Source organism: Caretta caretta, chromosome 11 (genome assembly GCF_965140235.1).
Source record: "Caretta caretta isolate rCarCar2 chromosome 11, rCarCar1.hap1, whole genome shotgun sequence".
NCBI lineage: Eukaryota > Metazoa > Chordata > Testudines > Cheloniidae > Caretta > Caretta caretta.
In genome coordinates this window covers 27507326-27534182 of record NC_134216.1, presented here as the reverse complement: position 1 = coordinate 27534182, position 26857 = coordinate 27507326, and the positions used below count along the sequence as shown (strand labels likewise).

Below are 26857 nucleotides of genomic sequence, written 5' to 3'. Positions count from 1 at the left end.
GATCAGCATCATGCCTCAAGTCTGAAATATGCTTGTCTAATTTGTTTAAGAACCTGTGGAATCTGAGTCACAGCCACTGGCCAGACCAAAAATCTCTTCATTCTGACTCTTGTGCAGCAATTTTCCCTACATCATCTTCATCCTAGAATGCATAATGCTTTGCTTGGAAATAGGGAGTAATTTGTCAGAACTGAAGGGCAATGGTACATATTTAGATGACAAAGAAATTATCTCAGAATGAAGAGAATGTAAATAGAGAAGACGCTACCAATGTTAATGCTGAAGGCTCAGAAAACAGTAATGAAAACACTTTTAATATTGTAAATACATTAGCAAAAATAAGAGATTATCTGACATAATGCCAAATTTACAAGCAAACAGGACAAATGCTGAACAGATACTATATGCCAAATGTTAGTTAATGACATGAGGGAGTTTAAGCGGACTGTAATCAGGGAGAACTCAATGAACAATTTACTGAATTTAATATTACAGAATCAACAAGTTATTGCTCAATCTCCAGGTGGTGTATTTAACATCTGGGCTGCTTTGAGAGAGAGCTGTAAAAACAGCAACATATGTTGAAAGAGATGCAGCATAATATCTTGCCCCCAAAAGTTCGTTTTAAAAAAATACCTGTAATATTTATGAAGTGGGAAGCTGCAGAAAGGACATGGTCTGCAAATTACATTTGCCTTAAAAAACCTAAAATAGCTACAAACTGTTTGCAAATGCGGGGGACTACTTGAGACAATGTAAACAAAGTGAATGACTTTCTTGCAATGCTAATCTCCGTCTAGTGATATGGGCAAAAATAGTATTTCCAAGGAGGTTGCATCATTTGTATCTTAAAATCCTGCTTTGAATTTTTGCAGGTAAATAATGGGCTCTGAAACAGGTAATATGTTTTGATTCACATTCGGGGTAGGAAGTCTGTACTTCCAACATATTGCCCATCTCTCTTTCTTTTTTAATCTCCCTTGGCACCTATTGCTGGTCCTTTCACCACCATAACAGATTTTATTCTTGGGATCCAGTGTGTTATCACAAGAGACATTAGTAAGCGCATCATGGATGTGTATTATAATAACTCTTTAGATATCATTAGGCTGCTTATTACCAGAGAATGCCCTCCCACACTCATGAGGATTTGCTTTTTTACACTAATCAGTATAATCAAGGGTGAGGTATGGTATCTCCATGTCAGCTGGGCTTTCTGATAACTCATTATACAGCGGGCAGTTAATTCCAAATGCAGCTGGCTGGCTCCCGATGCTGACTAATAATGATCAACAAATTAATTGTTGGAAGCTTCTTTATACTAGACCTACAGTATTATATTTAGAATAAATAATGTACCCTTGTTTTTAAACTTGCAAACTATTGATCATGTTAGTCTCATTGTATCTCAGTTAACTGTTCTTATATCAAAGCATGTTCCTAGTTATAGTCTAATAATTTCTGATGCACTTTTTTAATCCTTAAGAAAGCTGTGTTACAACTCTAAGCTAGAAATGTGCTGAAGGGTTCAATAAAGTCCATTATTCAGTATATTAGCAAATGTATTTTGTATAGTGCATTTCACAAAAACTTTCTCCGAAATGTTTCACAGAATTAAAAACAATAGCAATCACACAAGGAAAGCGAAGCCAGGATGTAGAGTCAGGGAAGGAAATACAAGATTTCAAATAAGATGGTTAAGCAGGAAAAAAAAAATTACAAGATCTGCAGGGGCAAGGCTGTAACACATCCATCAGGATGTAGAAAGGCAAAGAGAAGGTAAGCATGTGTTTAGGATTATAAGCGCCTTGGGACACAGACCATCTTTTTGTGATGTGTTTGCACACTTCCTAGCACAACGAGATCCCAGTCTATGGTTGGAACTTCTAGGTGCCATAACAATACAAATAAATAATAAGTGCTAGCTGAATGGCAGAAACCAGGATGAGATGCAGAGGGACACAAGGTCTTTGAAATCTGTTGCGGAAAGTGTATGGGTGGTTCTGAAAACAAGGGGTTTGGTTATGTAATCCTTACACAGTCAAAATGCACATTAGTGTCACAGTGAGGGTAGCTTCTCACAGTACTGGGTCTGAGGATAGCACATTCTGACTTGGAGCCTGCAGTGAAGAATGAACAATGAAGCACATTATAGCAGGAGTATTTGCAATGTGGAAGATGGGTTATGCAGTCTAGATAAAAAAATTACAGCATTCCTTCCTAGTAAAGTAGTTTTCTTTCGGAGCAGTTTCAGAAATGAAGGTCTTAAATTTCAGACTGATGTACTGTGTGGTGTAACATCCTAATTTGCTGAAATTTACAGTGGTCTGAAATTTACTTTTAAGGAAGGGAGAAAAAAAATCTTTAAAGTACTAATGGGAAGTCTTAGTCACAGAACTGGGGCTTGGAGTTATCTTCCCGGCACAGACTTTCTCCGTGACCTCAGACACAAAGAGGTAGAAGCAGATATAAGACCAAATTACTCCCTTTCTGGCACAGTCTTTTTTCTCTCATCTCTGCAGGTGCATGCCCAGGATTTCCTCCCCCTTCATGCAGGTGGGCAGAGACTGAGCCTGCATAGGCAAAATCTATGGTCCCATTCTGACATACTCTCATGGGGTGCTGTGCTCAGCTGGGGAGTAACTACTTGTGGCCACAGCTAGGGACTAGCTTTGCCAGTTTGATGCCACTTCCTGCAGGTGCTCACATGGTCTCTCTCTCAGGACTTGACTACTCCCTCTTTGTGGCTTGGCCCTCTGGCCACCTCATTGTAGTTTTCCCATTCCGGGGCTCTGTGTACCAAAGTCTCTCTGTACCAGTCATCACAGGCACTCTTCAAATTCACTGCCAGTCTATGGTGCCACTTCTCCAGTGGCTGGTAGGGGAACCCAAGCCCACCCCCTTCTCCAACTTCCAGCCCACGGACCCTACAACTAATGGTTAAGGTCTGCATTGTCCCCCACTTTACTGCTTCTTATGCGGTTTCTATCAGGCTCCTTCTTCACCTTCCTCCAGGTATGCACTTCCCTTCATACCAAGCTCCCTTTTCTTCCTAGCCTCAGAGACAGTGACTACAGCCTCTTTCTGCTCTCAGCTACCTCACTTTATACAAGCCTTGCCTGTTCCTGTCCAGGTGAGCTTCATTCTTTAATTAGTCCTCATTGTGCCCTGGCTTCTCCTCCAGGTTCAGCCTAGGCAGTTATTTGGCCCCTTAACTCCTTGAGGGGCCAGTGTAGGGTGAACACCCCATCACACATGCCTTTATGTGGGTGCACAGGAGAGCAGAAAGACCCTCTTTCTCCTCTGCGCCTCATGCAAGTACCTGTTAGAAATGGAGAAAGGAATGCTGGGACTACTCCCTTGAGCTCTCCTGGAGGCATATAGCTTTACATAGAGCAGGGAGGTGACAAGCTCTTGCCTTTCCCTCCAGCATGTGTACACACATACCAGCTTGTAGAGCAGAGCTGGTTTATGGAGGAGAAGTAAAATGTATCCAGTAAAGGGCTGGGGCATGGGATTTACTTCCCTGTACTGAGCGCTGATAACCCCTTCCCATAATGTGTTTATGATGCTGTTCATGTATGGCTGTGGATACCAAATCTTTCACATCTAGCAGATTTTTACTCCAGATCTACTTAAACATGGCAGGAAGGCAAACTGACTGCTGGTAAATTTTGTATGCCTAGCGGTAAGACTTACTAGTTTGTGATTAGGTTCATTTTCATTTCCTTTCTTGTATGAAACAGTATGGCAATGGTCATTAGTTTTCATTCAAAGGAGAAAACTCCTCATATCATGCAATTATCACTCTCCTGCAATAGCAGAAGTACCCTGTGCACACCACTCTGGGCCAGATTTCTACCATCTGGCAAGACAGTTGTATCTGCCAAAATATGGATGCATTAAGACATTCCAGAAACACTCACACTTGCTCCTGCATTGAGCATTTGTGTGTTTAAATGATTTAACTACCTAACTACCTGACTTGTCAATTTAGATATGGAAATTCGGGGGTTAGGGCGTTTGCATACTTTTGCAGAGAGGTGCCTGCCATGGCTAAAGGAGTAATAAAACAGACAATACCAGACATATTTTATTGCCCCAGATGAGTAAATTACTCCAGGTGTTTGCTGAGGTAGAGCACAGGATTTTGCACAAATACAGAGGTAATATTATTTAGTTATCAAAAGGAATTATAAAAATTAAAAAGTGTATACAGTATCCATCAACTGCTGGTAGAGAGTTTGCATCCCATGCATTTTATTTAGGCCAGAGGAGAAAATAAATTTGTCTTTACTGTTGAATCTAAGGTTGAACTACACATACATTTTTTAGGAAACAAAATCTGCTAAAATTCCACTGTGTTTGCAAATTTTAATAGAGCTGAGCAAGGAAGTTGAAGTCACTTGTGGAGACCCAGGCAAGGAGAGTTATGTAAATGTTATTTTTAGATGTGATCAAATATGTTGTTTAAAACTATAGCTATCAGATTTTCCCCTCTAGTGTTTTCAAGCTGAAAGGCCATTTTGTAGACAAAGATTTCATTTTGCCTGTGACATAAATGTACAGCTGGCTTAATTGTGTATGTGTTAATGCCCATCCCAGTTACTGATGTTAGAATATGAACAAGAATCATAAAAATGAAGGACTGAAAGGGACCTTGACAGTTCATCGTCTAGTGTGGTCCCCTGCACTGAGGCAGGACTAGATATTATCTACTCCTACAGGTGTTTGTGGAATCTCTGTCAATAGAGGTTTTTAAGAAAAGGTTAGACAATCTCCCTAGAATATTTGTTCCAGTGCTTAACTACCCTGACAGTTAGGAAGTTTTTCCTAATGTCTAACCTAAATCTCCATTGCTGCAATTTAAGCCCATCATTTCTCGCTCTGTCCTCAGTGGACAAGGAAAACAATTTAATCACCTGCCTCTTTACAACATTTTACATACTTGAAAACCGTCATGTCCTCCCTCAGTCTTCTCTTCTCCAGACTACCCCAAGCTAATTTTTTTCAATCTTCCCTCATAGGTCACATTTTCTAGACCTTTAATTGTTTTTGTTGCTCTCCACTGGACTTTCTCCGATTTGTCCACATCTTTCCTGAAGTGTGGCGACCAGGACAGGACACAATACTCCAGTTGAGACCCTATTAGTACTGAGCAGAGTGGAAGAATTACTTCTCATGTCTTGCTTACAACACTCCTGCTAATACATCCCAGAATGACGTTTGGGTTTTTTTTCAACAAAGTGTTACATTATTGACTTATATTTAGTTTGTAATCCACTATTACCTTCAATCCTCTTCTGCAGTGCTCCTTCCTAAGCAGTCATTTTCCATTATTCTTTCTTAAGTGTATTACTCTGTGTTTGTCTTTATTTAATTTCATCTTATTTATTTCAGACCATTTCTCCAGTTTGTCAGGATCATTTTTAATTCTAATCCTGTCCTCTAAAGTGTTTGCAACCCCTTCCAGCTTGATATCATCCACAAACTTTACAAATATACTCTCAATGCCATTATCTAAATTATTTATGAAGATATTGAATAGAACTGGACCCAGGGCACATCCCTGCAGGACCTCACTTGATATGCCCTTCCAGCTTGACTGTGAACCATTGATAATTACTTTAAGTATATTTTCCAATTAGTCTTGCACCCACCTTGTAGTAGGTTATGTTTCCTTACTTTGCTTATCAGAACATTGCGTGAGACAGTATCAAAAGCCTTACTAACATTGAGATATATCACATCTATGGCTTTCCCCCATCCACAAGCTTTGTTACTCTGTCGAAGAAGGATATTAGATTTGTTTGACATGATTTGTTCAAGACAAATCCATGTTGACTGTTATTTATCACCTTATGATCTTCTAGGTGATTGATTATTTTCTCCATTATTTTTTCAGTTACTGAAGTTAAGCTGACTAGTCTATAATTTCCCTGGGTTATCTTTATTCCCTTTCTCATAGATAGATTCTTTAATTGCCCTTTTCTAGTCCTCTGGGATCTCTCCTGTCTTCCACAACTTCTCAAAGAGAATTGATAATGGCTCAAAGATCTCTTCAGCCAGTTCCTTACTAGGCAAACTCTGGCCAGTAATAATTTGGCTTTTTACCACATAGTCTCTGTGATCGCATGTACCCTCTGTATGCATACCCTACACACAATTGTAATAAACATTGTACAAAATATGCCTTGTGAGGTATTATTTGAAAACTAAACTCACTGGTCAATATCATGGTGAAATGCATTTAACAACACTATATGTAAAGTTATGAACATAAGTAGAAGTTACTAATGAAATGTGTTTACCAGAAAAATCTGGGGCGTGGGTAAACCAGTTTCTCAAAGACAAAGGACAAGCTGACACCTCTTACTAGGTGTTATCATTATTGATTGTCAATCACCTGTCAAGTGGCCATTCTTTGGCAGCTAAGCGGGGCAGGAACAGATCAGTTTGCATTTTAAGAACCAACAACATGGAACCTCTTTCACCATGTGACCCCATGTCTCCATCCTCACAGCTGATAGGAACTTTATCTAGAGGTAACCCTCAGGAAAATGCAGTGGGTGATTGAACTATGAAGGGGAGGGACAAAACACCCCAAGTGTTTTCTCTCTCTCTCTCCTGAGAAGACAAAGGAATCAGCGTTTGGACTTTGAGAGGGGATCTCGCCTGAGAATTTGGTTAGCCCTGTTGCTGGGAACATGTGGTAAGGATTTCACCTTGAACCAAGTCTAGCTTGTTATGTTTTAGCTACTAGAAAGTGTTTTATCTTTATTTCTCTTGTAACATTTCTGACTATAATGCCTTACACTAGTACTCGCTTAAAACTTCTCCTTTTGTAGTTAAATAAACCTGTTTTATTCTTTAAAAAAAACTAATCCAGTGTTGTGTTTGAACGGAATTGTTTGGTAACTCCTATTAAGATAGCAAACTGTTGTATACTGACCCCTTATGGGGCAATAGACCTATAATGACTGGGCTGTCCAGGAGAGGGCTGAAGAGTGCAGAGCATGATTTTAGAGGAAAATCTGGGAGTGTGTTGGGGTCACCCTGCAAGTGGTATTGAAGTCTGGTGGGAGCCAGAGTGTGACTGGAGGATGCTGGCAGGCTGCAACTATACACAGACACTTGGGGTGTGACCTTCATACTGTTTGGCTGTTTGTGAGGGGCCCAGGTTAGGGGTTACAGCAGTAATGCATTGTGAGGCACCTAAGTTTGCAGGGCAGGCAGTGACACAGCCTCTGAATAGTCTGGATTGCACTAATATGTCATAGTCTCTTACACCATAGTCACCATTATACACTTACTGCAAGTAGATCTGCATGGGCTCCACTCAGGCATTGGGGTCTGCCCGTGCAGAGTCAATTCCAGGATCCAGGCCCAGGAAAAATCAAGGCTTACAAATTTATTATCTTTGGCAAATAAAATGCTTAGTTTGGAACATTTAACATTAAATCCCATCTCACATGCAATGGGAACAAACAGTAAATGATAGTTCACTGGGTAGTTACAGCCATTTCTTATTGCAATGTGTTGAAAGAGTCACAGCTCTGCATGTCCCATAAACTTTTACAAAATTGCCACAGTCATGGCTCCCCATCCAGCTGCATGCTATGCTGCAGAAGACTTTTTCTAGACAAGAATATGGTCTTCTCTCTCTGGGCAGGATATTAAATTCATTTTGAAACAGTGCAGGTAAAAGTGAGTACATGCTACATTTGGGAAGCAAAGCTTATATAAAGAAAGAGTTTAGTGCCTATAAATACACTCCCAAAGCAGAATGAGAGTCATTACCTACCAAACAAAATTACCCTCTAGAATGTGATTGCCAGCCATCTCTGGAGCTTGGGCGTTACATCCCATACCATCTTGGCTAATAACCATTGATGGACCTATTTTCTCTGAATTTATCCATGTCTGTTTTGAACCCCGTTATATTTCTGGCCTTCACAACATCCCTGGCAATAAGTTCTACAGATTGGCTGTGAATCTTGTGAAGAAGTACTTCCTTATGTTTGTTTTAAAACTGCTGCCTATTAATTTCATTGGGTGACAGTTAGTTCTTGTGTTATGTGAAGGGGTAAATTAAACTTCCCTATTCACTTTCTCCACATGGTTCATGATTTTATAAACCTCTATTATATCCCTCTTTTGTCATCTGCTTTCTAAGCTGACCATCCTTGTCGTTTTTTTGGTCTCTCTTTGTATGGAAGTCAAGTTCACACATCTTAGTATTTAGACTTCTAGCATGTCTGTGCAAGCATTTATAAATTTTGTCAATAGTTAGTTGTCTGCCTTCATCTGATGAAATTGAATGGGACTTTTTTGTTTGACTGTTTCTCTTCAGTTCCTACCTGTACTTTATCAACTTCTATCTTCTCTTCTTTAGTAGGATATAGAGTATCCCCTTTAATAAATTCTCCCCTAAGCAATGCCTCGGTTTGAAGTGTGCTCCTGTGCACCTGTCAGCTTTTCCCCAGCCCTTAGTTTAAAAAACTCCTCTATGACCTTTTTAATTTTACGTGCCTGAAATCTGATTCCATTTTGGTTTAAGTGGACACCCTCCTTCATGTATAGGTTGCTCCTTTCCCAAAATGTTCCCCAGTTCCTAATAAACCTAGATCCCTCCTCCCAGCACCATCATCTCATCCATGCATTAAGACCCTGCTGTTCTACCTAACTGGCCCCATGCTTGGAACTAGAAGCATTTCAGAGAATGCTATCATGGTGGTGCTGGACTGTAATCTCTTACCTAGCAGGCTACATTTGGCCTCCAGGAACTCTCTCCTACCTTTCCCTATGTCATTGGTACCTACACATATCACAACCATCAGCTCCTTCTTGGGACATCTATATAGACCTAAGTCTATCTAGATGTCGATAGGTCCGCAACCTTCACACCTGGAACACAGTGTGGTTCTCCCAGTAATCCCCCACTACTATAACCTACCTCTACCGAATCATTGGGGTTCCCTTCCCAAGAGGGGTGTCCTCATTGTAAGGATACCATGACATCATCAGTATGAGACAGACAAATAATCCCTCAAATTCTCCTTTCCCGTAGTCAGGATCTGGTTCAGGCCTGTCTGGAGGACGAGAAGACAAAAAAGCAGCTGCTTTCCCTCATGAAGCTCACTTCTCTCTACAGTGGTATTTTCCACTGAATGTATCCGATGAAGTGAGCTGTAGCTCACAAAAGCTTATGCTCAAATAAATTGGTTAGTCTCTAAGGTGCCACTAGTACTCCTTTTCTTTTTACTTCTCTCTACCGCCGCCTTTGTATCTGCTTCCTTTATATTACTTCCCCCAGGGTTAGAACAACTCCCAGTTCTACCTCCCAACAGCCTAACAAGCCATAGCTGCCAGTTTCTCTCTCAATGTCTGGCAACTCAGTCTTAAAGGATTATTTCTGTCTTTCTACCCTTGAATTCTACAGTTTTGAAATTTGATTTTGTTTTGAATGAGAATGAAAACAGGGAATTTCAAAATGTCCTGGAAAACAAAAGTCTATGAAAAAAAGATCAATCCATTCCATTCTGAAAATGTAAAAACAATGTTTCAACATTATTGAAATGCTTCTTTTCAAATTGTCTTTCAAAATAAAATTTTGTTACATTGACACTTTCCTTGGAAAGTAAAATTTTTGACCAGCTCTACTTTAAACACTTTCTGCCTTACACAGGGACATACAATAAATGGAAATGATAAAGCAACTTCGAAGGGAAATAAATGTTTGTATTTTGTTTATGTAATAAAGGGGAAGAAAACTTGTAAATATGGCTTATAGGTGAAAACTTATTTACATAGTATTGACAGTATTTTACCAGAAATAAAATGTAAATGATTGCGCTGTCCACACACAACGTATTAATTAAATACACTAAATTAAAATTATAGCTGGCTGGAAAATTAATAAAAAATTTTAAAAATGCAGTTTTATTTTTAAAAATTCAGATATTTTCCTGGTTTAAAGTTTATTTTAAAAAAAAAGAAAATTATGATCAAAACAAAAATTTTCCATGGAAAATTTTCCATGAAAGTTTATTAGAAAAAACAAATTTTCACCAAATAAAAGTTTTGTGGAAATGTTTTGACCAACCCTAATTAAAATCTAGATAATTATGTTTAATTTTAGAGCAAGCTTGTGGTACCCTGATTTGCACAGAAATCTTACTCCATGAGCAATCCTGCTGAAGTCAATGGGACTACTTAGGGAGTAATGTACTACTCAGTGTGCATAAGGGTATGACAAACTGATGCTTAGTTGTTTAATATCAATTTTATTTTCTACTTTTATATTTACGTATTGCTTTTCTATATATGATCTTAGAAGACAAATGTTAAATTATTCTGTTTTTCTGGACACCAACACTTTCCATTTAAGATTATCTCCATGTGAGCACAGGGCAAGCCAATGAATTTTACAATTGTTAAATAAGCTAAATGATGTGTCAAGAGCCAAAAAATATTCTCATCACAGCAAGGTTTTCGAGTAATGAAACATTGATTTTTTTCCCTCCACTAAAGACATTTCTCTTACTCTAAGGGTAGTCAATGAAAAATAGTGATTCGTTTCCAAGAGCATAATCCATTGTCTGCCACTTAATTTAGTATTTAAAAAAATCTTTATGAGATTAGTACATTTATTTGTTAGTATCGGTATTGTGTGCTTTGTGTGTGTACAGTATGCATAATCTACACAAATTCCCTGGCAGAAAACAAATCACGTAAGGAGAATGGGCTGTAATGTAAATAGCTTCAAAACAACTTAAGTAGACCATTATAGTTTATTTAAAAACAAACAAACTTTTGAACATCAAGACATTTGAAATTACGGTTAAAATGCAAGTATGTGAAAGTCAGTAGAATTAACGAAACTTAAAAGTCCCAAAAATCTGGAAATGCTCAGCTTCCAACCAGTGGTTAAAGTGGATTGAAACAGAAGCAGGAACTCTTACCACACCAGCTGAGGTAGGGTGGTGGTGGGGATGCAGAGATGCTTCCCAAGGCAGAGAAAGGGAAGCTGTGCTCCCTACTGCTCCTCCTTACTCCAAAGCCATGCTTAACTTTGCTCTCTTACTTTTACCATCGTCCCCTGTCTAATAATCCAACATTCCACTACAGGCCTCAGGCCTCCACTGACCCAAAGAAAACTCTACATGTTGTGAATTTGAAACCACTGATTCAGACATCCTTTTTCATATCAAGTAGTACCTTAACTCCACCTTGGAACTAACGCAAGCACTAAAGTACTATTCAATGAGTGAAGGAAAGGGGTTAGAAACTGGGCCCGCTCTAATTAGAAGCTAGAGATTGGATGGTTTCCTGTCCTCACAGCATAGACTGGAGACCACAACTTCTCAGATACAATAGAACCTCAGAGTTCCAAACACCTTGGGAATGGAGGTTGTTCATAACTCTGAACAAAACGTTATGGTTGTTCTTACAAAAGTTTACAACTGAACATTGACTTAATACAGCTTTGAAACTTTATTATACAGAAGAAAAATGCTGCTCCCCCCTCCCCTTTTTTTTAGTAGTTTACGTTTAACACAGTACTGTACTGTATTTGGGGAGTTTTTTGTTTTTTGTCTCTGCAGCTGCCTGAATGCGTACTTCTGGTTCTAAATGTGGTGTGTGGTTGACTGGTCAGTTCGTAACTGCATTGTTTGTAACTCTGAGGTTCCACTGTATTACTCAATGCATATGGTCCACAAAAGCCACCGTCCCCACTCCACCTCACTCTACCTCATTCACTCAACCAGTGTTGGTGTCATGCCATGATCCAGATCCAGATTAATTGAACAAAAAGATTACCATTTTCCCCATTTCCCTTTGCACATTTTGGCACATCCTCCACATAACAAGATGCCCTTGCAAGATGCCCTCAGATACCACTGTGCCTAACACAGACCAGAAAGGAAGGTGCAAGAGAGATGATACAACATACTACTATAAATCATTCATAGCAACATGGAAGTTGTCATGTGACAACTAGTATAGTCTGATTATCCCACCAGAAAGTGGAAGATAAGAGAGTAAGGGAGGAGAATTAAGGTTGATGTGGAGGAGGCTTGGAATTACTTTAAGTCAAAGTTTCAGAAGCTATCTGAAGCCTGCATCCCAAGCAAGGGGAAAAAAATTGTAGGGAGACGTTGCAGATCAAGCTGGATGAGCAAACATCTCAAACAGGTGGTTAAGAGAAAGCAGAAAGCCTACAAGGAATGGCAGAAGGGAGGAATCAGCAAAGAAAGCTACCTCTTGGAGGTCAGAAAGCATAGGGATAACGTGAGACCTGCCATAAGCCAAGCAGAGCAGGACCTTGCAAAAGGAATTAAAGCCAATAGTAAAAGGTTCTATAGACACATAAGAAGAAAACAAGGAACGAAGAAGTGGGACCACTAGACACTGAAGATGGGGTGGAGATTAAGGATTATCTAGGCATGGCCCAACACCTAAACAAATACTTCGCCTCAATTTTTAATGAGGTTAATGAAGACCTTAAGGATAGTGGCAAGGTAGCTAATGGCAATGAGGATATGCAGCTAGAAATTACCACATCCGAGGTAGAAGTCAAACTCAAACAGCTTAATGGGACTAAATCAGAGGGCCTGGATAATCTCCATCCTAGAATATTAAAGGAACTGGCACATGAAATTGCAAGCCCAATAGAAAGGATTGTTAATGAATCTGTAAACTTGGGGTTGGTACCCTATGACTGGAGAATTGCTAATATAATTCCTATTTTTAAGAAAGGGGGAAAAAAGTGATCCAGGAAACTATAGGCCTGTTAGTTTGACCCCAATTGTTTGCAGGGTATTGGAAAAACTTTTGAAAGAGAAAATAGTTAAAGACCAAAAGATGAACAGTAATTGCGATAAGAGACAACATGGTTTTACAAAAGGTAGATCATGCCAGACCATCCTGATCTCCTTCTTAGAGAAGATAACTGATTTTTAGACAAAGGAAATGCAGTAGATCTAAGTTATGTGGATTTCAGTAAGGCATTTGGTACAGTTACACATTGGAAATTATTAGCTAAATTGGAGAAGATGGGGATTAATATGAGAATTGAAAGGTGGATAAGGAATTGGTTAAAGGAATGACTAAAACAGGTTGTACTGCAAGGTGAACTGTCAGGCTGGAGGGAGGGGACTAGTGGAGTTCCTCAAGGATTGGTTTTGGGACCAATCTTATTTAACATTTTTATTACTGACCTGGGCACAAAAAACTTTAATACAATTTACAGATGACACAAAGTTGGGAGGTCTTGCCAATATGGAGGAGGACTGGAAATATCATACAAGAAGATCTGGATGACCTTTTAACCTGGAGCAATAGAAATGGGGTCGAATTTAATAGTGCAAAGTGCAAGGTTTAGGGACTAACCAATAATTTTTGCAATAAGCTGGGGATTTATCTGTTGGAACTTATCTGTTGGAGAAAGACCTGGGTGTATTGGTTGATCACAGAATGACTATGAGCCAGCAATGTGATGCATCCATGAAAAGGGCTAGTGTAGTCCTGGGATGCATCAGGCGAGATATTTCCAGTAGAGACAGGGAAGTTTAGGCTCAAAATTAGGTGAAGGTTTCTAACCATCAGAAGTTCTGGAACAGCCTTCCAAGGGGAGAGGTGGGGGCAAAAAGCTAACTGACTTCAAGACTGAGCTTGATAAGTTTATGGAGGGGATGTCATGATGAGATTGCCTACAATTACGTGTGGCTGCCAGTAGCAAAACCCCCCAATTGCTGGAGATGGGACATTAGATGGAGAGGGGTCCAAATTACTACAGAATATTCTTTCCTAGGTGTCTGGCTGGTAGGTCTTGCCCATATGCTCAGGCTCTAACTGATCACCATATTTGGGGTGGGGAAGGAATTTCCCCCCAGATCAGATTGGCTGAGACCCTAGGGGCTTTTTCACCTTCCTCTGCAGCACGGGGACCGGGTCACTTGCAGGTTTAAACTAGTGTAAATGGTGGATACTCTGTAACTTGAAGTCTTTAAACCATGACTTGAGGACTTCAGTAACTCAGCCAGAGGTTAGGGGTTTATTTCAGGAGTGGATGGGTGAGGTTCTGTGGCCTGCAATGTGCAGGAGGTCAGACTAGATCATCACGATGGTCCTTTCTGACCTTAAAGTCTATGAGACAACTAGTCTAGTCCAGAAAGTGGAGGATAAGTGAGTAAGCAGACAGTAAGGGAGCAGAATTAAGGCTGATGGTTGAAACTTTCTCAAAGTATCTCCAGACTTTCTGATAATTAGGGTTTTTTGAAGTACAAAAATTTGAATTCTAGGCAATCAGCTATTCATAAAAAAACAAACAAAAACACCATCCTTGACAGCCTTGAGTGGGCCTGACTGTATAAAAGCTGGTCAGTCAGTCAGCTGCGAACCAGCTGAGCAGCAAACAGCAGAGCTGCTAACAGAGGGAGTTTGCCTGGGAGTTCGCCTGGGGAGAGCCCACTGAGGCTTACATCTTGCCGGCTTCTCCGAGTAGTTACTACAACTCCTGAGTGAGCTCTTAGAAGGAAGGTAATATGGATGGGGGGTGTTCAGCTGTTGTGACCTGCACTGGATGTGCCATGTTCGTCTTTCTTCCACAGGATAGAAGCGACTTTGTCTGTACAAAGTGCAAGCTGGTCTTCATATTGGAAGAGAAGGTTCAAGGTCTGAAGCAACAGGTATCGACCCTGTGTTGCATAAGAGAAACTGAAGATTTCCTGGACAGACGTCAGGATATGCTTCTACAGGCACAATGTTCTGAAGATTCAGAGCAGGCTGCGCAGCGGGGACAGGAGGATGGTGAAGACATTTGGCAGCATGTGACCTCCAGAAGAAAAAAGGGGAGCGTCCATGTACAAGCAACACAGATACAGGTAAGTAACCGTTTTCATGTTCTCTCCACAGGTACTAATGCGGAGAGTGGACTAGATGATACATCTGAGGGAAGGGAACAGAAGGAGACTCCGCCGATTGGAAGGCATGAGATGCACTGTCCTAGGGTTGGGGGTTCCATGAGCACCGCTCCCAAGAGAAGAAGGCGGGTGGTGGTGGTCGGGGACTCTCTCCTCAGGGGGACTAGTCATCTATCTGCTGCCCCGACCAGGAAAACCGAGAAGTCTGCTGCTTGCCAGGAGCTACGATTCACGATGTGACGGAGAGACTGCCGAGACTCATCAAGCCCTCGGATCGCTACCCCTTCCGGCTTCTCCACGTGGGCACCAATGATACTGCCAAGAATGACCTTGAGCGGATCACTGCGGACTACGTGGCTCTGGGAAGAAGGATAAAGGAGTTTGAGGCGCAAGTGGTCTTCTCGTCCATCCTCCCCATGGAAGGAAAAGGCCTGAGTAGAGACCGTCGAATCGTGGAAGTCAATGAATGGCTACGCAGGTGGTGTGGGAGAGAAGGCTTTGGATTCTTTGACCATGGGATGGTGTTCCAAGGAGGAGTGCTAGGCAGAGACAGGCTCCACCTAACGAAGAGAGGGAAGAGCATCTTCGCAAGCAGGCTGGCTAACCTAGTGAGGAGGGCTTTAAACTAGGTTCACTGGGGGAAGGAGACCAAAGCCCTGAGGTAAGTGGGGAAGTGGGATACTGGGAGGAAGCACGAGCAGGAGCGTGCGAGAGGGCAGGGGTCCTGCTCATACTGAGAAAGAGGGACGATCAGCGAGTTATCTCAAGTGCCTATACACAATGCAAGAAGCCTGGGAAACAAGCAGAGAGAACTGGAAGTCCTGGCACAGTCAAGGAATTATGATGTGATTGGAATAACAGAGACTTAGTGGGGTAACTCAAATGACTGGAGTACTGTCATGGATGGATATAAACTGTTCAGGAAGGACAGACAGGGCAGAAAAGGTGGGGGAATTGCACTGTATGTAAGGGAGCAGTATGATTGCTCAGAGCTCAAGTATGAAACTGCAGAAAAACCTGAGTGTCTCTGGATTAAGTTTAGAAGTGTGAGCAACAAGGGTGATGTCGTGGTGGGAGTCTGCTATAGACCACCAGGCCAAGGGGATGAGGTGGACGAGGCTTTCTTCTGGCAACTCACGGAAGTTACTAGATCGCAGGCCCTGGTTCTCATGGGAGACTTCAATCACCTTGATATCTGCTGGGAGAGCAATACAGCGGTGCACAGACAATCCAGGAAGTTTTTGGAAAGGGTAGGAGACAATTTCCTGGTGCAAGTGCTGGAGGAACCAACTAGGGGCAGAGCTCTTCTTGACCTGCTGCTCACAAACCGGGAAGCTAAAGCGGATGGGAACCTGGGAGGCAGTGACCATGAGATGGTTGAGTTCAGGATCCAGAAACAGGGAAGAAAGGAGAGCAGCAGAATACGGACCCTGGACTTCAGAAAAGCAGACTTTGACTCCCTCAGGGAACTGATGGGCAGGATCCCCTCGGAGAATAACATGAGGGGGAAAGGAGTCCAGGAGAGCTGGCTTTATTTTAAAGAATCCTTATTGAGGTTACAGGGACAAACCATCCCGATGCGTAGAAAGAATAGTAAATATGGCAGGCAACCAGCTTGGCTTAACAGTAAAATCCTTGCTGATCTTGAACACAAAAAAGAAGCTTACAAGAAGTGGAAGATCGGACAAATGACCAGGGAAGAGTATAAAAATATTGCTCGGGGATGCAGGAGTGAAATCAGGAAGGCCAAAGCGCACCTGGAGTTGCAGCTAGCAAGAGATGTTAAGAGTAACAAGAAGGGTTTCTTCAGGTATGGTAGCAGCAAGAAGAAAGTCAAGGAAAGTGTGGGCCCCTTATTGAATGAGGGAGGCAACCTAGTGATAGAGGATGTGGAAAAAGCTAATGTACTCAATGCTTTTTTTGCCTCTGTCTTCACGAACAAGGTCAACTCCCAGACTACTGCACTGGGCAGCACAGCATGGGGAGGAGGTGACCAGCCCTCTGTGGAGAAAGAAGTGGTTCGGGACTATTTAGAAAATCTGGACGAGCACAAGTCTATGGGGCCGGATGCACTGCATCTGAGAGTGCTAAAGGAGTTGTCGGATGTGATTGCAGAGCCATTGGCCATTATCTTTGAAAACTCATGGCGATCCGGGGAAGTCCCAGATGACTGGAAAAAGGCTAATGTAGTGCCCATCTTTAAAAAAGGGAAGAAGGAGGATCCTGGGAACTACAGGCCAGTCAGCCTCACCTCAGTCCCTGGAAAAATCAGGGAGCAGGTCCTCAAGGAATCCATTCTGAAGCACTTAGAGGAGAGGAAAGTGATCAGGAACAGTCAGCATGGATTCACCAAGGGTAACTCATGCCTGACTAATCTAATTGCCTTCTATGACGAGATAACTGGCTCTGTGGATGAGGGGAAAGTGGTGGACGTGTTGTTCCTTGATTTAGCAAAGCTTTTGACAGGGTCTCCCAAAGTATTCTTGCCAGCAAATTAAAAAAGTATGGGCTGGATGAATGGACTATAAGGTGGATAGAAAGTTGGCTAGATTGTCGGGCTCAACGGGTAGTGATCAATGGCTCCATGTCTAGTTGGCAGCCGGTATCGAGTGGAGTGCCCAAGGGTTGGTCCTCAGGCTGGTTTTGTCAATATCTTCATAAATGATCTGGAGGATGGTGTGGATTGCACCCTCAGCAAGTTTGCAGATGACACTAAACTGGGAGGAGAGGTAGATACGCTGGAGGGTAGGGATAGGATACAGAGGGCCCTAGACAAATTAGAGGATTGGGCCAAAAGATATCTGATGAGGTTCAACAAGGACAAGTGCAGAGTCCTTCACTTAGGATGGAAGAATCCCATGCACTGCTACAGACTAGGGACCGAATGGCTAGGCAGCAGTTCTGCAGAAAAGGACCTAGGGATTACAGTGGACGAGAAGCTGGATAGGAGTCAACAGTGTGCCCTTGTTGCCAAGAAGGCCAATGGCATTTTGGGATGTATACGTAGGGGCATTGCCAGCAGATACAGAGACGTGATCGTTCCCCTCTATTCGACACTGGTGAGGCCTCATCTGGAGTACTGTGTCCAGTTTTGGGCCCCACACTACAAGAAGGATGTGGAAAAATTGGAAAGAGTCCAGCAGAGGGCAACAAAAATTATTAGGGGACTGGAACACTTGACTTATGAGGAGAGGCTGAGGAAACTGGGATTGTTTAGTCTGTGGAAGAGAAGAATGAGGGGGGATTTGATAGCTGCTTTCAACTACCTGAAAGGGGGTTCCAAAGAGGATGGATCTAGACTGTTCTCAGTGGTAGCTGATGACAGAACAAGGAGTAATGGTCTCAAGTTGCAGTGGGGAGGTTTAGGTTGAATATTAGGAAAAACTTTTTCACTAGGAGGGTGGTGAAACACTGGAATGAGTTACCTAGGGAGGTGGTGGAATCTCCTTCCTTAGATATTTTTAAGGTCAGGCTTGACAAAGCCCTGGCTGGGATGATTTAGTTGGGGATTGGTCCTGCTTTGAGCAGGGGATTGGACTAGATGACCTCCTGAGGTCCCTTCCAACCCTGATATTCTATGATTCTATGACCATCGCCACAACAAAAGCCTATAATGCTAGAGGTGGTTTTAATTAATAGACATCTATTTGCACCTTCACTCTTTATGAAGTTTTTGTTTGGGTCTAGAGATATTATTTTTACAAGCTATTGAGGGCTCCATTGTGTGCTTTTGGGCAAAGCTCAACTACAATGCAAGTGTAAAAATGTGAAATTAAACAGCCAATGGCTGTAGTCAGCTACTGTAATGCAGTAATTGACCTAAGAGGTATTACCCTAGATACACACTGGGATAACCAAGCAAATTTGGCCCACAGATTTTTTTAAATGGTTACTCTTTACCCAACAGGATTCAGGTAAATATTTACCAGAGATATTGGAATAGTTTCTGGTCTCATATGAACTTAGGTATTTAAAAAAGTAAATGAAATACCTATTATATGTTTGATAAAATGAAACAAGTCTAAAGGGACGACTCAGAACTTTCAGTATTTTATTAAAATAATTTGATTCAAATACATTTAGAAAGGCTTTTCAGCATGTCTGATTTTACTTTTATTTCATTGGGAGATTTATCCAATAGACTGGATGTTTTAGTGCTTTGTGCAAATATAGATTTAAAATGCATTCAGGTGGGTCAAATTCTGAAGTCCCTATTCAATCAGTACTCCCATTGATTCTATTCTGTTCTGCAGACTGTTGTACTGACTGTTGATATCGCTATGCTATCTGAGCAACTCAAGTCAATGAGAGTTTTGTCTGTGTAAAACCACTGGCTTACGTGATGGTCTCGCAGGGTGCTCAGGACTGTGGGTCCTTTCATTACCCCCCTGCCTCAGTGAGAGAGACTTGCTGGTGCTAAACTGGGCATCTGCTCCCTGACACCACCAGTCTGCTAGGCACCCAAACAATCTCCTCAGGCCTCCTGCCAGCCCTCACTTTGCCTTGTAAGTTAACGATATGGATACCCCAGCCCTCAAGCCCTTCTGAAAGTGTCCCCCTATAGTATCCAACCCCTGTCACTGGGCAGTCCCAGAAATCACCCTCCGATTCTGCAAGATCCCAGAGCTCAGGCTCCAGCCAGAGCCTTTGAGTCTACATAGCAATGAACTAGCCCCGCAGCCCGAGTCAGCTGGCATGGGCCAGCTGTGGGTTTTTCTTTGCTGTGTAGACACACCCTTAGAGTCTAAACTTAACTTCAACAGGCTAAATTCATTGTCTAAAGAAGTTTCTCACCCGAAGCAATCTCCCAACGTGACTAGGATCCAACTTTCATGAATGCAAGTGGTGTCCTTTTGCTTCCTCAGCAAAGGATTAAAAAAAAAGTATCCCTTTTTGTCTTCCTCTTTTATCCCAAAGTCCATTGTTTTTGTCCCCAGAATCAGGACCCCTTTGATTCATTTCCTGAGGTGCTGACTCCAACTTGTGTTCACATACTCTTGTTTACTCAACGTGCAGATTTGGCTTCAGTTGTGTTATCTTATAATGCTTAAGTTACATAGCTGACAGAGAGTCAGGTGAATCAGCCTCCTTTGCTTTAAAACCTGCTTGTCATCCTGCCTTGATTTAGAGTTTAAAATGCTATATTTAGTACATATACACATACAGCTTCTTAAATATCATCTGGCCATACAGATCACAATGATTATGAAGATCAGTTTGACATAAGTTTCTATTAGACACCTCCCATGATGCTTTTGGGACATATACTATGGAAGCAGCATGTTAGGTGTAATACATTTGTCAGGCCTGATAGGAGTCACTGTTATAGAACATTGAACCCTTTGCCAGTTGGTTTTTAGGGTCACAGCCTAATTCTTCAGCTCTTACTTTAGATAGCACTGTATGCACTGGGACTCATGTAAGTGCTACTTTAACGTGGGAAAGTTAATTTGCTTGGCAAATATCACTTTATATTGGAGATGGACCCATACGCATAGCGTAGATCCAAATCTTCTCAAATTTACCAGCCCATACTCATTTCTGTAAGCTAGATCCAAATCCGCGAAGAAGAAAATCAAAACTTTGTGGCTTAGTCCAATCTCAACATTTAATCTTTCACATATATTATTTTGATAGACAATGGCATAGATGCCTATATATTCAATAGTCTGTGTTTTTACATACATACAAACATAGTCCTGGCTGGGCCTGAGAGCTCAACCCTGGCCAGGGCTGAGCTCTCAGCCACCCCTGTCCCAGCCAGGGCCACAGGTGGCGGGGGGAGGGCTGAGAGCAGTGAATGGGGGTGTGGCCTCGGCTGGAAGAGATGGGGCAGGGAGCTAGCCTCCCCAAGGGGAAGCTTCACCCTCTGCCCATGAAAATGCTATATCAGAACTAGTCTCTGTGTGTGTGTGTGGGTGTGGGTGTGCGCGCGCGTGCCTGTGTCCTTTGACAATCTTCACTGAATTCAGGGAACAAAATGGCTACTGGACCTCGCATGCAAGAGGAGTATATAGAAACTTGTAAGGAGCAAAAAGAAAAGGATTACTTGTGGCACCTTAGTGACTAACAAATTTATTAGAGCATAAGCTCATGAAAAGCTTATGCTCTAATAAATTTGTTAGTCTCTTAAGGTGCCACAAGTAATCCTTTTCTTTTTGCGGATACAGACTAACATGGCTGCTACTCTGAAACTTGTAAGGAGCAGTAACAGAGTCTCATCACAGTTACATTCCACTGATTGTATTGATAAGAGGTTTTTAAATAAACTAAATTTTCCCCCAAATAAATCTAAGAGATTAAAGTAAGTCTTATTTAAATGATGAGACCCTGATATTAACAACTCTGTGTCTAGAGGAATTGTTTTAACTACTAGGTTATAGGCATGTGAAAACAGGAGTTTTTAAGTTGCGTAACAGAAAGAACCTAAGGACAATAGCATAATATGCCACTATAGCAAACAAAGACCCATTGCTCATAACTGAGCTACAATGGTGCTGTGAGCTCAGAATCCAACTCTTCAACTGCCAGGCTGAAATATGTCCAATCTTAATTTCAGCTGTCATTATTTGGGAGAAATTATTTGTATTCATGCTGTCCCTGAAATATTTATAGCCAGCCTAAGTGGGTGCATGCTCAGTTAAAGGAGGCTGTTCGTGTTTAATTGCTCCAGTGTTAATGTAGTCCCTCAATATTAGTAAATATATGGGAAGTTTTACATAAATCAGTTTTCAAACTATGAACTGTATTTGCGGTTTAAACACAAAATATTCTGTACAGGTGCTTTGTCCCACCATGTGATCAAACCACATGGAAAAAGAAAAAGACACGATGCCCTTGGAAGTTATGGGTTTGATTTTACAGGGTGCTGAACACCCATAGGAAGTGTTGCCTCAGTGGCACTCAGCATCTCGGCAGGATTGGGCCTGACATTATAGAGACCTCTTAATAGTATAATTCTAATTCATAGATGTTCGTATCATATTAAAATTATCCTGACACTACCCTCTCAAGGTCACCTTTTATACATAAATTAATTTTTCCATATGCTTGGGATTACCTGGTATCCACAATAATTCATTTAATTATTCTGATTGTTACTTTTACTTCTTTTGTTATCTGTGTTACATGCAGATTACTAATGTGTAGATGGGAGTGTTTGGTTTGTACTTGCCTAAATGACACGTTTCATCAATGCATCCGTTTCTACTGCATCAATATTTTATGTGGTGTGATAGGGTGTATAAACTTCACACCAGACACAAGGGGATTAAGGAGGTGCTCTGGGTTGAGGTAGGACCACCCCCACCGCACCTGCAAGTCATGTCAGTAATGGAGGGACAGTTCAAGAAGGGGAAGCTCAGCTCAGTTGCAGGCAGTTCTGGAAGGAGAGCAGCATTCTCTGCTTCCCAGCTCCCAGAGAGGGACAGGGCCTGATGGAGGGTAGAGCCTGCTCCATTGCCTAAAAGAAGGTTTAAATCCCCTGAGCTGAAGGAGGCAGTACCATACTCCACCACCGGTTAACCAGCACACTCTGAGCCAGACTGCAGCCTGTCCAGTGCTCCACTGAAGGAAGAGAGAGAGAGGGCTGTGGCCCAGCTGAGATTTACTGTATATTTTCTTTTCCTTCATTTATTTTTCCTGCTCCTCAGTTGTTTTTTCTCCTGTGACCTAGCACACAGAGTAAGCATCCAGAGGGACTCAGCCAGAAGGTTGAGACTACATCCTTGCACAGTGCTACTGAGCACCCTCACTGAAACGAGTGGATGTGGAGTGAGCATACAACTCTGGCAACACTCGGAGGGGCACTGTTGAAGGACCAGAACCTTGACACATATGTTTTGACAATGTAGTAGTAAAACAAAGAGAAATAATTATCTTGACAGGAGAGAGAAGAACATTGATTCTGATCTGAATTAGTATTTCATCTTTATTAAAAACCACTATCATAAATTCAGATTTGTAGACTTTTATAAATAAAATTGGATCTACTCAGGCTTAACTTGGTTTTGAGCAAAGATACAAAGGAGGGGAGCTTTCAAGAAAAGAGCGTCCTAGACACAGTGGTATAAAATATTTGCAAACCTGAAGGCACAGAGACCCTCACCTAAAGCCCATTTAGGTTAATGGGAGTCTCTCCATTATTTTCACTGAGCTTTGGATGAGGCCCAGAAAGTTAATCTGGTCTCAGGCTTCATTAAAACTTGAAATTCAGAACCAGATTAATCAAAACATTGACTGAATTTCACAAGTCTTTCAAAGGAAACCGAGTGAAACTTAGTTTTTTTGAAAACCTAAGAAATCGCCACCCCACAGCTGAAGAAAGTGTACAGATGATCTCTTGCTATACAAAAACTGGTGTGCTTCACACAGCCCCCGTTATTCAGAATTCAGCAATACATGCACCATGCTTGTTTTAAACCATGCATGTCCTGTAACAAGGAACAGGATTGTTTAGATAGCTGGGCAAATAAAGATCAATAGAGGCATACAAACAGTCAGATTCTGCCCTGGTAGGTCAATGGGAGCAGTCTGTACACATCTGAGGACAGTATTTGGCCCCAAATAATTAGTGCTGGAGCAAGGCACTAACCACGCTTGGGAAAATTCACCCAGCGTACTGATAAGAAAAAAGGATTAGGCCATTATTGTGGAGAAATAATTTAAGCTATTAGCCCAGTGCACAGCTGCGGTAAAGAAAGCAAAGATGGTAATAGGTTGTGCTAGGAGTGGGATAGAACACTCAACATGGAAAGGATATTGCTGATATATAAGGTACTTATTAGGCTGTCCTCTGAAATACTGAGTCCAGTACTGGGCACTACATCACAGAAGGATATTGTTGTCTTGGCAGAAGTACTGGGTAGAGCGGCAAAGATGGTACAAGATCACCCCAACCTAGATCATGAAAATAGCTGAAGAAAACTGGTCTCCATTGGGGAGGGGGGGGAGGGTGTGCAATTAGATTTTGAAGTTACTGAATACAGAATTTAAAAAATAATGATTACAGGGACCAAGATAACATAAAGAGAACAATTAGTCTCCGTCAGAGGCAGGGGGAGGCCTAAAAAGCTTAGGGATACAATTTACAGATTAGGCAAAAGTATTTGACACAAAGGATAATAAACACATGGAACAAATTAATAGGGAATGAAGCTAAAGCAAATAAGACCTTGGAGAAGGTGGAAAAAGAGGAATATGGCAAAAAACAAACCCCGAAAGGTGGAATTAAGATCAACTAAACAAGGAAAGAGCAAATAAACTGAGCCAGAGGCACATTTCCAGTTCTTAACATTTCTTATATTTTTCTTAACCACAGTCCCAAAATAATACACATTTCAGCATGTTATATCCATACTCCTAGAGATATACAAGCACTTGTGCAGCTGCCAAAGCAAACTATTCAAAGACTATCAAAACGATCCAATTTTTGTGGTTAAACTCAGCAAGTGAGTAACTGTCCTCAAAAATTTTGATTCAAATGTCTGTTAATTAGATGTTTGTTGCTCATGGAAAACATCTGGCAGTAGCATTTTACTTTAGGTGACCAGGAAGTGGGCTAGAAATTAATAAATACAACTGAATAACGTCAGAACGGCCATGTTTGTAACTTTCATTAATTAGGAATTACTTCAACCATCAAGTCTAATGACACTGGCAAAATGAAGAAAAGATACAAATGTGACAGAGAAATAGAAAGTTTCCTGAGGGCCCAAGCCAAACTACTTCTTGCTCACCTTTAAGGCCCCCTACAATTCTACCATCAAGGCACACACTGCGCTCAGCCAATTTGGTACTGTATGGCACTTCCTCAGTCATCTCCTCTGATAGGCCACTCTGTGATTAACATTATACCTCATCCACTTTGCCTGACTCTGTGCCATGAAATATCACTTGCTTCTTTCAGATCCCTGCTCAAAACTCATTTCTTTGGATTAGCCTTTCCATAGCGCACTGTTACCCCTGCCCTGATCCTCAACTTTGTTCCCTCAAATTATAACAGTCATTTATAAATTAAAAAAATTAAAGGAACTAACAAGGTATGCATTGGAGCTAGTCAAAAAGATAAGCAGATGTGATTTTTTTTTAAATTTTACTCCTTTTTAAAAATTACCTTTTTCTGATTCATTTTGTGACAATGTTTCTAAGTAAAATTTTTCATTTTCATAGGAAAATATTCTATTTTCCTTTAATTAAAAATAAAGGCCGCTAGAGAAAGCTGTGTGGGAGATTAAAAAGTGATAGAAAGTGGGGAGAAAACAATTTCTCTCAGAACATTTACTTTTTCCACTGGGGGGGGTGGGGAAGGAGCGGCATGGGGAAGTTAAAAAAAAAAAGGGATTTCCCCACGATTTCAAAACAAAATAAAATTAAACCATTAATATTTTTTTTCCAAAATTTCAGCTATAAAATGAATATTTTTGTAGTCAATGAAACCTCATTTTTGACAAAAATATCACTTGAAACGATTTTGATCAGCTGTAATGTGCAAGTAAGAAAAGGATCTTTCCATCTCTTACTGTTGTACTGCTCCTCCCATAATCCCTAATCTTTTGTCATCTTTTATAACTGTAACATCTTTGGGGACAGAGATCTGCTTTCTTTTGATGCTCCTGCTCCTCCTCCCTGGAGTGAAGGGCTTTAACATGGTGCCTCTGGGAGGTAAGCGGCTGCTGCACCACACAGTGCTGGAGTAAGGCTGCTGGAGAGGTGGTGCCCTCCAGTGTCCAGGCATTAGGCTCAAGCTGGCTTGTTCTTTTTTTGCCTATGCAGCTGCTCCATGAATTGCTCTTAGAAATCATTAGCGTTTTCTTCCCAGAGCATTACAGGCATTTCCTTTCTAAGGTAATTTGAGGATGGCTCCAAAGGGGATTTTAAATTTAACGGAGCTGGAAATTAGATTTCTAGTCTTTTCATGTTTGCACAGCTCCACTTTGTAGAAATGTCGGATGTGTCAACGGATGAGCTGGAAATATGTTTTAGTCAGTTGCTTACATTTAAATACAACTCTTCAAAATATCTAGCTCTTGCTTTTCTTTTTATAATTGATGAGAAGATTTCTATATAACTAACAAGGAAATGACTCCAGTGAGTAAGGGTTGTGTGGACGCCTATTGAACTAAATGGGACTTCTCGCATGAGTAAGGTCTGCAGAATCAGACGCCGTATCTTGAAAAATATATTTGTTTCATAGAGAGATGTTCTTTGCTTTCCTTAATGAGGTAATCTTCGATGCATATCTAAGCACTTGGTCAGATATGGCAGAAATTACCTTTAAATTAATTCTGGCCAATCTCTCTCTAAACATTCCTAAAAGCACCTGTCACTGTACTATCTAGTATATTAGCATCTAGTTACACCATAAATGCCTCTTAAAGTAAATGAATGTATCAATACATATATAAGAGAGGCATGCCAAGGTGTAGCTTCTGTGTTTTCTCCCTGAAGTTTGTTGACATTCTGTATAGCTGAGGAAATCAGTGAACACTGCAATGATTTTGGCAGGAGTTTACAAAAGGAGCTAATTTGTGTAACAGTCACTATTTCAGGTGACAGATGAAGTTTAAAATTAAGTAAAAAAAACAAACATTTATTGTATTTCTGCCCTCCTTGTCTGGGTCACGGAATTCATTGTTTGGTTATTTGGTTTGTAAATGCAAATATATCTGAGGGACAAAGTTAGGAGTTATTTTCTGCATCAACCCTGTACAAGCATTTTTAACCTATTTCAATGAATATTTTTCTCCAAAAGTTCTAGCTTTTCAAATCTCTTCTGTCAGAGCTTTCTCATAATGGTTCATTTTCTACCTGTTTCCACCTCCCATGAGACCAGCATCAGACATTGCTGTCACTAGGTACTTCCTACCAAGAACCAAAAGTCTAAGACATTAAGCAAGCGTAGAGATTTGTATGGGTCTTATGATGCCAAT

General features: G+C 41.2%; 1 long non-coding RNA gene across 1 annotated transcript in view; it reads left to right on the top strand.

Annotated features, from left to right (window-relative positions):
• The first annotated feature begins 14621 nt into the window (after positions 1-14621).
• Positions 14622-26857, top strand: part of LOC142068528 (uncharacterized) — a 56806-nt gene continuing 44570 nt past the window's right edge. The window contains exon 1 of the long non-coding RNA XR_012664358.1: positions 14622-14888. This is a non-coding gene — a long non-coding RNA (uncharacterized LOC142068528). The remainder of the gene's footprint in view (positions 14889-26857) is intronic.